This window comes from Cibotium barometz, chromosome 24 (assembly GCF_041138505.1).
Source record: "Cibotium barometz isolate CiBa-2024 chromosome 24, ASM4113850v1, whole genome shotgun sequence".
NCBI lineage: Eukaryota > Viridiplantae > Streptophyta > Polypodiopsida > Cyatheales > Cibotiaceae > Cibotium > Cibotium barometz.
The window spans coordinates 46,159,379-46,170,937 of record NC_141069.1 but is presented as its reverse complement, the minus strand read 5'-3'; the positions used below and the strand labels follow the sequence as shown (position 1 = coordinate 46,170,937).

Genomic DNA, 11,559 nt, shown 5'->3' with positions numbered 1-11,559 from the left:
ACTACACAAGAAAGCTACGGATAGACGACAGGATGACCAGCTGATCCACACAATTCAGGAGATGATGATGAGCGCGAAACAATTATCACCAAGGATATTTGGCTTGTGAAAGCTCTGTATCTGTTGTAACTTAAGCTGCCTTTTATTTGAAAAAAAGCATTAAGCTAGCAACATAAGAGCAACACATGGTAGCCCCATTCTCTACATTCTATCATGCATTTTCGTCCTTACCTCCTCATGCTTTTAACATACAAAAGCTTCGGCACCCTTCCTCACACTCTACTTCGAGATCATCCTACTAGGAGATCAATAATGCTACGAAATCCACCGAGCAAATCAGGTGATCGTCGATCAAGATAAGGGTGCAAACAAGATGCCTGAAACAGACCCCACCAGCATGAGTACGACCATGGGCTACAAAGGCGACTAGACTGGGGAGATGTTGTCTTCTCCAACATGGTAAACTAAATTATAAGATGCCAATGAGGTGATAGGTCAAGTGGTAAAGGTGTTTGTCTAGGACCAGGAGGTCCTGGGTTCAAATTCCCACAAGGTGCTTCCTAGATAGCATCGCCTATAGGTGGTGAAAAGGAAAACTATGGGAGGATTTTGGGCCTAAGGTCAGTTGGAAAAAAAAATTACTTAATAAGCTAAATCCTTTCACCAACAAGGTGGAATAAGTCATGGGATCCTATGCCTCCATCTTCAACTTTGCTGCACCACCTGTGGGTAATTTTCCTAGTATCGTGTTGCACAAGAACAAACCATCATGACCTACACAAATTTCCTTGGATCATGCTCTACAAAATGTCCATTTATTAACTCCCTCCATATCAAACACCATGGCCCATAGCACGAAAGAAAAACACAGCATTAAATAAATGTAGCTTAATGAGATTTGAGTGTAAGAAAATGCAAAATTTCACTAGATCAACAAGCACAGAGACTCGTACCTAGCAATGCCCTGGCAAACACATCTTGCCAATGATGCCAATAGTCATCAACTCGGGAAAGGCCTACTAATAAGGCAGCTAACAGCAATATGTCCTCGACCATTGAAAAGCTGCAGCTTTCCTGCCAAATACAGTGATAAAAATCCCAAACCAACAAATGACCCTGCAATGAAACCAGATTCAGAAGATGAAAGGTCAAGATCAATACAAATCAAGCATTCAAGACCCTTTTAGATAAGCCAACAAAAAAGAAAGGATGAAGCTTATAGCACTGGAAAGGCATGCATCAACCTGTACGCTGCAACCAAGACAAGCAAAAAGAAAGGATGGAAAAATACATGATGTGTGCTCACTGGGAAAACTTTTGTGGCCTTCTTTAATCACTGCATGCTCACCATGGCATTCGACCTTCCCAGTAAAGTTGTTGTACTCCTGGAATCCAATCACAAAAGCTCCCTAAAGGAAAGCCTTGACCATTTATTCAATCACTAAATTAGCCTCTTGTCCCATCTTCACAAGTAGCACAGCTTAGAAAGTCTACTTACCTCCTTCCCGTCAGGGAATCAGCGCCAAAACAAATCTGGCTGTGGACGACCTACTGCATCTTTTATCGCATCTGTGAGGACGGCAGTGATTAAGACTGCAAAGAAAAGACGGCTGTGGGAGTGCCTGTGTACGTGGCACCCCGTGGGCCCGGTCACCCGGTCAATGGCCTGTGAGTGACAGGCCCATTTGTAGACATATGTCCATAAGGTGTTATGGACGTGTGTTCATGTCACAAGGGTGCGCGCAGTGTAGTGGATAGGAGCTTCGCCTCTCTTGGCAAGGACCTACGTTTGAATCACAACAAACGCACCGACGTATAGACGTGTGTTCATAACTCTTTTGCACGGCTGTCTGTAGTACTGAGGCGGTCACCGGCTAGGTGACCGCTCATGCCGGGGCCCGCAGGGTGCCACGTACACAGGCACCCCGAAATCTACCTAGAACCAGAAAAGACCTAGAAAAAAATAGTTGAAATTATTTCAGATTAAAAAGTCCAAGCGCTTTTTGATGTCGGGAAGCATGTGCATGCATATGCGAGAATATATACACTTACCAAGATATTTAATTACAAAAATTATATATCTTGGTAAGTGGAATAACCACAAAAATTACAAGTGGAATAACCAAGGCAATAACCTGTAAAAGGCACACATTAGATATATAATGATAGTTCCCTCTCCAATAAAAGCATAGGGTCAATTTTAAAAGTGATGACCTCCTAACATTAAAAAGGAAAATCAAAAATTAAAATAAAAATCACCCAAAATTTTTTTATTGTCAATAGAACTTTCCTAGTATAGAGATTCATTCAAGAATCTCCTCCCCCAATGACATAGCTACTGGGCTTTTAGAGGATGAGGTACAAAGAAACCTCTCTTTCTCTCAGCCTTGCCAACTCCCCAATCAAAGAGATACTACACATCTTATAGGTGTTAACCGTGCACGATGCAGAAGTGTGGCAAGGTGCACTCTACACACATGGATCTTTAAACTTCTTTGAGCAAAGTGAGAATACAACTTGCAGAATGCAATAAACTACTTTCGAAGCACTAACCTAAGAATATGCAAAGATGAAAGCGAGAGGTTTAATAATTTCTTATTACAAAAGACTGCAAACCATGTTAATACATCAAGAGTACAACTACCATGCATGTTGGACATGAAAGGAGAGGGAAAATGAGAGAGAGAGAAAGAAAGACATACTAACGCCTTCAAAATACCCAAAAGGTCTATAAGACCAACAAAGCATTGAAATATCTCCATGAGAATGCTTAGTCATGGAAGAAAAACTGAAAGAAGAGGCTAGCTACCTATGCTAAAAACATGTGTCGATGAGAGGTGAGTGCAAGTAGCTATGGGGTTGATACAAGGTGCCAGTGTGTACAATGGTGGAAGGTAGTGCAAGTCTCATAAAATTGTTGGGGTTAGGGTTTGGAGCAACAACTACACACAGAGAGACATAGTGAACTCAGTTTGTGAGTAAGGGGGGGGGAGAGAGAGAGAGAGAGAGAGAGAGAGAGAGAGGCACACAACTCCATGTAAATTATGTTATAATGAAATGAGTGCCAACTACAAAAGAGAAGGACACCCAATAAGTGGGGATAAGGGGGCGTTGACATGCACAGGAAAAAAAAAACTTCTAAAAAGAGGGAAAAAGTGCCCCGGTTGGTCCTAAGTGTGTTCACACACATCACTACCATATATACAGCTACAAATCCCCCCTAGAGTGATGATGTGAATGTTAGCTTACATGGTGTGTGTGCAAGAACCTAAGCTAAGGTGGATGGAAGATATACATGGTGTGTGTGTTGGGGGGAAGGGGGGAGAGAGAGAGAGAGAGAGAGAGAGAGAGAGAGAGAGAGAGACTATTGCGCGACTCAATGATAGATTGATTGATATGATTGAAGTGTGTTTCACTCACCAAGTACAATGCTTTTATAGGCTTGCAACCTTATCTTTGGACCCCATACAAATATCACACTCTAATAACTGTAAGCCACATGGCACACTTATCAACTCATAAGAGTGTGTTCACACACTACTAGCACAATAACCCTTTTAAGGGTTGTTCACACGTGCACATAAAGATACACAACCAAGGGTACACACACATGAGGCTTCGAATCCTAACAAACCCCCCTTCGATCAAGGTGGAGATGCTTGAGAAGACCTTCAATAGCCATGGTGATTTGGGCTCTAAATTACAACACATTAAAAAAAACACAATGTGCCTATTAAATATTAATAGTGATTAATGTGGGAATAAACAAGTGCTAGGTGGTTGAGTAAACGAGCACTTAATGTAAGCCTTAAATAAAGCGGTTCCAATGCATATGAACAACCGCTAGTTTGTATAAGTCTCTTGTGTAGGAGCAGCCTCTTAAAAGGAGCAGTCTCTTGTGTAGGAGCTGCCACTTAAAAGGCATATGTGGTGGCATCACATCTAGCATATGCTTAGAATATGTAATGAGGCCTCCCCTATAAAAAGGACCTACTTATATAATGAATTTATGCTTTCCACTACATCTTGTACTCCCACAATCCCCTTAATGTTGTGCTGATTATTTTGTTGATTGTCATCTCTCTCCCTCTTCTCCCCACCACCTCTTGGCATTAGCTAACATTGCGGTATTAGAGCAAGGTTCTACTGCAGCTAGATGGCCTCCACGCAAAATCTATGCCACCATCTCAGAGCTAGGCACTGCCCATCTCCGCCGATCCAGAGCCAACTGTCGCCCGTCATTACCGCAGATCCAAAACCAACTGTTGCCCATCTCGCCCCAATTCAGAGCCAGCCACCACTGCTAGAATTCCAAGCGGCGCTAGTGTGGAGCCAACCACCACCACCGCTAGTGGTTAGCCCCGAGCCGCCAACCTCAATGGTGCTTCTACCCAGCGAGCCACCTTTGCCTGACTCCTGTTGCCGCCCCTCTGCTTGGCGCCTGCACCCGCCCACACCTCCTTCGCCCGACTCCTGCCGCCACTTGCGCCCAATGCTGCCTCCCTGCATGCCGATTGCGTACACCGTCGCCACCCTACTCAACTCTGCCTCGGTCAGTTTTGAGACCTGCTTGGCCACTATGCGAGCCAGCTACCTTGCCCATGGTTCTCCTCTACCTTGGTTTTGTTCTCTACTTGGGAGCCAAAGGGAGGAGGAGAGGCAAGATACACATTAGCTCACACAAGCATTTTGTTCATAGAAGTACACAAATTTGGGGCTTTCTTTTCCATACATTTTTTTAAATCAAATTCAAGGCCTCTGTGCTGCATATTTGGGGATTCTTGTTTGTAAGGGGAGGTTTTCTAAGGTGGAAGCATCCATAGCACTCTTGTTCTTGTGCACTATTCCCGGAGTCTTGTGTTAGCTTATTCAAGTATACACCGTGTTTTTCGTATACTTCCAGGATCGCAGTCTCAATCTCGTCATATCCCGGTGCCTTGTGTGCACACTCCCGTGACTCTCTTTTTCTCGTATTTTTCTAAGAGCTCACATCAAGAGGGGGGGGGGCTTCCTGTTCCTAGTTCTCTCTCCAGCTTTGGAAAAGCTCAGACTCCTGTGAGGATGTCGCAAAGAGCCACTTCCACTGAGATTTCTAGATTTGGTGCCTTCATGAAACTGAAGATCGACTTGATTGTCCCTGCTACTTGTTATGGAGTTTCATGCTCAAGAATCTCTTAATTGCCAAGGGGCTATGGGAGATTGTCATAGGGCAAGAACCTCATCTTGTTGCACCAACTCCTTGTGCCTCAACATCAAGGGTGACTCAAACTGTGGCACAAGTTGTGTCAAGCATTATAGCATCGCCTCCTGGACCCACTGAAGACCAAAGACAGTGGGATGCCCGTGATGCTCAATGATTTCTCTTTCGGTCAAGCACTTGATTGTACCTCACATCCGATCTTGCAGCTTTGCAAGGGCTGCCTGGTGGTCCTCTCGAGACCATGTCCCATAATGAAGCATGAATCATGTACTTGATGTGGGAGCTAGACGACTTGACCATGAATGAAGGTGATTCCATTTCAGATCATCTTACCAAGGTAATAGACCTTAAAGAACAACTGCTGAATATAGATGAGGTAGTTGATATAATAGGAAATTGGTCACACCACCATTCTTAACTCCTTACATGAGTCCTATCAGAGTTTCCATACTTCTCTGAATCTCTCTATGAGAGGAGGAGGCAATACTATATCCTTCGAGGAGTTAGTTGGATTACTTCTCCAAGAGGAGCAGACAAGGAAGAACAGATCCAGGGGTGATGCAAGCAAAGAAGACAAAGCCTGCTTCTCCAAGGACAAAAGCAAAGTGGACTCGTCACAGCGTGACACCAAGAAGAAGAAAGGAAAGTGTCACTAGTATCACAAGCCAGGACACTAGATCGAAGAGTGTCGGAAGAGGCTCGCAAAATTGAAAGCTGATGAAGACTGCAGATTCTGCTTCTTGTACCTCCGACGACAAGAAGCAGTGGGCCAAGAAGATAAAATAAACCCAATCCAAGATGATTGGGATTTCTAACCACATTATCACTATGGGGGGGAATGTTAAATATTAATAGTGATTAATGTGGGAATAAACAAGTGCTAGGTGGTTGAGTAAACAAGCACTAAATGTAAGCCTTAAATAAAGCACTAAATGTAAGCCTTAAATTATCACTATGGGGGGGAATGTTAAATATTAATAGTGATTAATGTGGGAATAAACAAGTGCTAGGTGGTTGAGTAAACAAGCACTAAATGTAAGCCTTAAATAAAGCGGTTCCAATGTGTGTAAACAACCGCTAGTTTGTATAAGTCTCTTGTGTAGGAGCAGCCTCTTAAAAGGCATATGAGGTGGCATCACATCTAGCATATGCTTAGAATATGTAATGAGGTCTATCCTATAAAAAGCACCTACTTATATTATGAATTTATGCTTTCTACTACATCTTGTACTCCCACAATCCCCTTAATGTTGTGCTGATTATCTTGTTGATTGTCATCTCTCTCCCTCCTCTCCCCACTAGTGTGTGGCTGAACTCTTAACATTAGCTAACAGTGCCAACACATTAAAACCTACCATCATGCCTGATAGAAGAGCTTGACCACACATGGCAGCCTACAACAGCTTACCAGGACACCCCCCCTTGGTGATTTGTGCTCTAAACTGTAATAGGTAATACAAAAAAACACAATGTGCCAACACATTAAAACCTCCCATCACACTTCATAGAAGAGCTTGATCACACATGGAAGCCTACATCAACTTACCAAACACCCCCTTGCTATAAGAAAGGCATGACATGGAAATGAGGCCTTTTATAACAACAAGACATTACAAAGAGAACACATGAAAGACTCACACACTCGCACAACAATTATTACAATAAATTTTGGGGGACTACTCGAGAAGAGAACCCATGACCCACACATAATAGGATTTTATGATTTTTGGAAGTTATACAAACTTCCCAATGATATGCCAATGAATATTTACCCTTTTGTGTCAACATTGCCAAATAATTAACAGTTTGGCTATCATTTTAGGCTTGAGTGCCAAGACGAAGGAATTATGTTTGCACAAACTAGAAACTACAAAGCAAAAACTCCAAATTTTTGTTGGTGTAGAGGCTAAAGTTCAGAGGATATATTTTTTTGGTGAGCATTTTTTAGCGAGTGCTTTTTCGTGTTCAGGTGAGCGGTTTCTCTCTCTACACTTCTTGTCTACTCCTGGGCCACTATCATTGTTGTAACTCATTCCCAAAGACACCGTATGATGATCTAACACTTCCATTACATTCCAAATCAAATTTTACAAGACCACAACATGACAAACACCTACGAGTACTTGAACACACGCAACAATACATGAAAACATGTGTGTACACAATGTTCTTTACTTCCATGGACCACTATCATTGTAACTCATTTAGAAAACAACATATTATAGTCTAAAACTTGCATTGTATTCCAAATCTTATTTACAAGATGTTGAACACACGAGTATCATTGCTATTTCTTCACAAAGGCACCATAGATAGATGCAACTTTTGTTATATTTTAAATAAAAATAGCAATACTGTAGCATATTATGATAAACACCTGCGACTATGTTGAACACATGCAACACTATATGAAGGCCTTTTGGGCCTCAACTATCATCTTTGCCTTCTCCGTCTACCCTAAATTTGCAATGAAGGTGGCAATTTCAACTCAAAGAGGAGCCTCCTTTACCTCTTCAATGATGCCAAAAGCTCTCCATATCCCAATGGTTGTTACTGCTTTCATCTCTAGCATGTTCTTGCTAGCAAGGTCTACCGCTTTCTCTGTTGTGAGCTTCCTATAGAGCTCCTTCACTTCAGACGTTATTGTCCATGCTTCCATAACGGCATCCAAACTAGGTTCCTTTTCTTTGAGGTGCATGAAAGTTTGAAGATCTTTTCTTAATATGCGTGCATACGTAGTAGTATTAGAGAGATTGCTGAATGAAGCCATGATAAAAGACTCTTACAAAGAGCCTATTGCAATATAAGGGGAGGGCGGGGTGGGATGTGTGCCTAAAAGAGTTTACAAAGAGCCTATTGCAATATAAAGATATAAGGGGAGGGTGGGGTGGGATGTGTGCCTAGAAGAAGAGTATTGGAACATGGTAATCTCCACTGTATTTATAACTTCTCAGAAATAAAAAATTCTATTTTAAGTATAAAATTAATATTTTAAGCATAAAAATAACTATTTTAAGTATTTATTTTAAGGTCTCCCTCAAACTCTCTTTCTCTCTTTCACTCACTCTCTCTCTCTTGTGTCGTTGAGATCTCTTTGCAATTGCTCCATCTCTCTCAATTGTCAATTTAATTACCTAAATGGTCACGGAAGACTTAAAAAATAATGCCACTGTCAAATTTGAGTGTACAACAATAATGTCTCAAATAATATATTTCTTTCATTACAAGTTAGTGAAATACATCAATATGGATGCCATGGGTGCTGATGGTAAAAGGAAAGTGGTATGGGGTAGGGAGATCTACTAAATGGTGTAGGTATAGCAGCCTCGCAAGATCAAGTCATGGTGCCCATGATGACGGCACTGTAAAAGAACCCACGGGGGATATATGTGGCATGACATGTTGATATTGGGGCTCCATTGGAATACTAGGTGGCCATGACGAGGCACTTGACTGTGTTGGGATCATGGGTACTGAGAGGAGTGGAGGATATGGCTAAGGAATGTGTGGAGATGGTACCCCCACATCCATCTGCCGCTCTCATCGAGCATACTCACTAACCTCACCCCTAAAAAATTGGTGACCTAAATCATTGTGCACAGAGGCAAAGTGGTCGCAAACACGAACTAGGGCACACCTCATTGCTCTCCACGCTAATGGAATGTTGTTGCAGTGTCCTGCATACTCTAGCCATGGTCCCAGTACCGGCAAAGCCATCTAGGATTGCATCCCCACGATTGGTGAACATCTCATAGTACGAGCTCACAATTGGCATGACAATGTTTAAGACAATGACTATATAATGATCACACTACTTGAATCGAGTTGTAATGAAGTGACTGCTGTAATTACCTTGAAAAAGGCTTGCTACGCTCAACAATATATAGGATGGGGTTCCCGTCCACATCCAATTGGTATGGTGAGATTTCCTCCTGCAGTTTCGGTTCCAAGACGATATCATCGCCCACCTCAAAACCTGAATAATTTGTAGCTATCTTGCCTCGCTGCCTGTCATACTTTGGATGACTAGATGTACTCTCACTGGGGTGCGTGAAGATGGCGTTGACCAAAATAGAGACCTACATGCACGCACTGTAAGTATGTTTGTGAGGGAAATCATTGAGCTTCACTTTAATAAAAACTAGAGAATATTGCACTCACCTCTTCTTGGCCATCTTCTGACATGACATACAGATATCGAAGGAAGCACAAGAACAAAGTCCTTAGCAATGTGAAGTTCCAAGTTCCTACCTCTCGCATAGTAATCCCTAAGTTCTCTACACGTAGAGCGCACACCATAGTGCCATCGTCTTGTAGTAGGAACTTTGAGCAGCAGCAGCAAGAACAAAAGCCAACTCCACAAGTACCTCCCTAAAAAAATTCTATTGAGGAAACACAACAACGTCCTTGCAGAGACACGGATCTATAGGAAAATTGGAAAAAAAGTACAAAGTACTCTATAATGTGGAGATAAATCACATACAGGGCTCTGGTTAACTATTCACCAAGTGCAAGCCTCCAAGGCTATTGTAGGAGTCCATGATTCCCCACCTTGTTAGAGATCCCATGAATCGTTGCAATAATACAAGATTCCTGGAACAACAAAGCATATAAGGTGATTGCTCAAGCACTATAATGATGATGAATGGAGAGAGTCACTAGCACGAGTTAGAGATCATAGCTGTGTTTTTGCTTTCCCAAAAGCGTGAAATGGAGGTGATCAATGTTGGAGCTCAAAACTAAGTGCAAGGGGTCCACCACAACGGGACGGTAGTCTTCATTGAGACAACACCAAATACATATTATTACTGTTGTGAATAAATTAACTAATAAATGTTTAAACATGTTAAGTTCACTTACTAGATCCTAAGAGGTCCGCCTCGTCTTCTTTTAAACTCTCCGACCCCTACCCTTTGCTCTCATCATGTGAAGGGCTCACTTGCTCTTTTTCCTATGCATGGGATTACTACTCATTGTCATGCTCATCATCCTTGGATTGGTTATCCTTAGAATCCTCATCAATGTCACCCCCTTCCCACTCTAACTGTGAGCTTTTTTTGGGCGTTGGTGTCTCGGTCATCAAGGATGATGGAGGCTCCATGTTTGTTGATTTCTTACCCTTTTTCTTCTTGGGGGCCGATTGTTGCTGAATGGTAGGCTTCTTGCTCTTCTTGGCTACTGTATTCAACCAACATTGAAACTTTAAATTCCCAAAAAGCAAGCTTCATACTTCATACACATGATCTACTGTACCCAATGAAACGTACTTTGAAACTGCTTTGCCTCCTCTGGAGGAAACTCCCCCTCTGGGTAGTCTATCCCCACCATGGGCAAAGTGTCCATGTTTCCTTTCCCCAAAGCTTATCAATCCACTCTTCGGGGTACAATCCAGTCTCCTCTATCTCAGACAACACGCATGCGTCTGAAGGGTGCTCGGGAATATATAACCGATCACACACACTACTTCTCCACCACCTAGTATAGAAACATTAAAGAAGTCTAAGAATCCAATATGATACGAATAACAACTTCTCCAACACGTAAGGCAAAAAAAGAAAATAGGTGTGCTACTGCATATACCAGTATAAGAGGCGTCGTACTGTGCACAATAGGTGTGGTTTTTATTGGTCAGGATCCAAGGTGGCACACATTTGACCTTTCCACCTTACGAATGCCTTCTCAAAATGAGACTTCCTGTAGATTTCAGGGCACCCGTGATACCTACTCCAGAGTCCATTGTGGCTCTCTCATGCATACCGACATGCATAATAGGTGTGGTTTTTATTGGTCAGGATCCAAGGTGGCACACATTTGATCTTTCCACCTTACGAATGCCTTCTCAAAATGAGACTTCCCGTAAGATTTCAGGGCACCCATGATACCTACTGCAGAGTCCATTGTGGCTCTCTCATGCATACCGACTACTACAGAGTAGGTGAGCAAGCATCCAACTTCGCGTACAATTGTAGTGTGTACTTGGTCAATTGGAACCAGTACATGTGGCGATGTATCCACACGAAGAACGCTCTGTTGGATGGTAGAATCTGGGCATTCCTCATAGCGAACTTGCCACTAGCCAATATGTGAAGGAGCCTACATTTCTTACATTGTGAACAAGCATTATGTTTCAACCTACATCATAAAAGAAAATTTTAATGCATTAAGAGAGTTAGAGATCTTACTCTCCATTTGAAATATGTGCTCAAGCAATCTCTGCTAGCTTGGGAGTAGTGAATTTGCTAGCCTTGGTACGAGATCACTTTTTTGAAAAACTCTTTTCCATAGTCAGGGTTGGCAATTTGTGCCAGCTCATGTTCCCTCTTAGTAAATAGTGCCTCCGTCTCCTTGAGGGCATCTTT

General features: G+C 42.4%; 1 pseudogene; it reads right to left on the bottom strand.

Moving 5' to 3' along the window:
- Positions 1-857: 857 nt before the first annotated feature.
- LOC147625367 (uncharacterized) lies at positions 858-7,859 on the bottom strand (annotated as a pseudogene).
- Between the last annotated feature and the right edge of the window lie 3,700 nt (positions 7,860-11,559).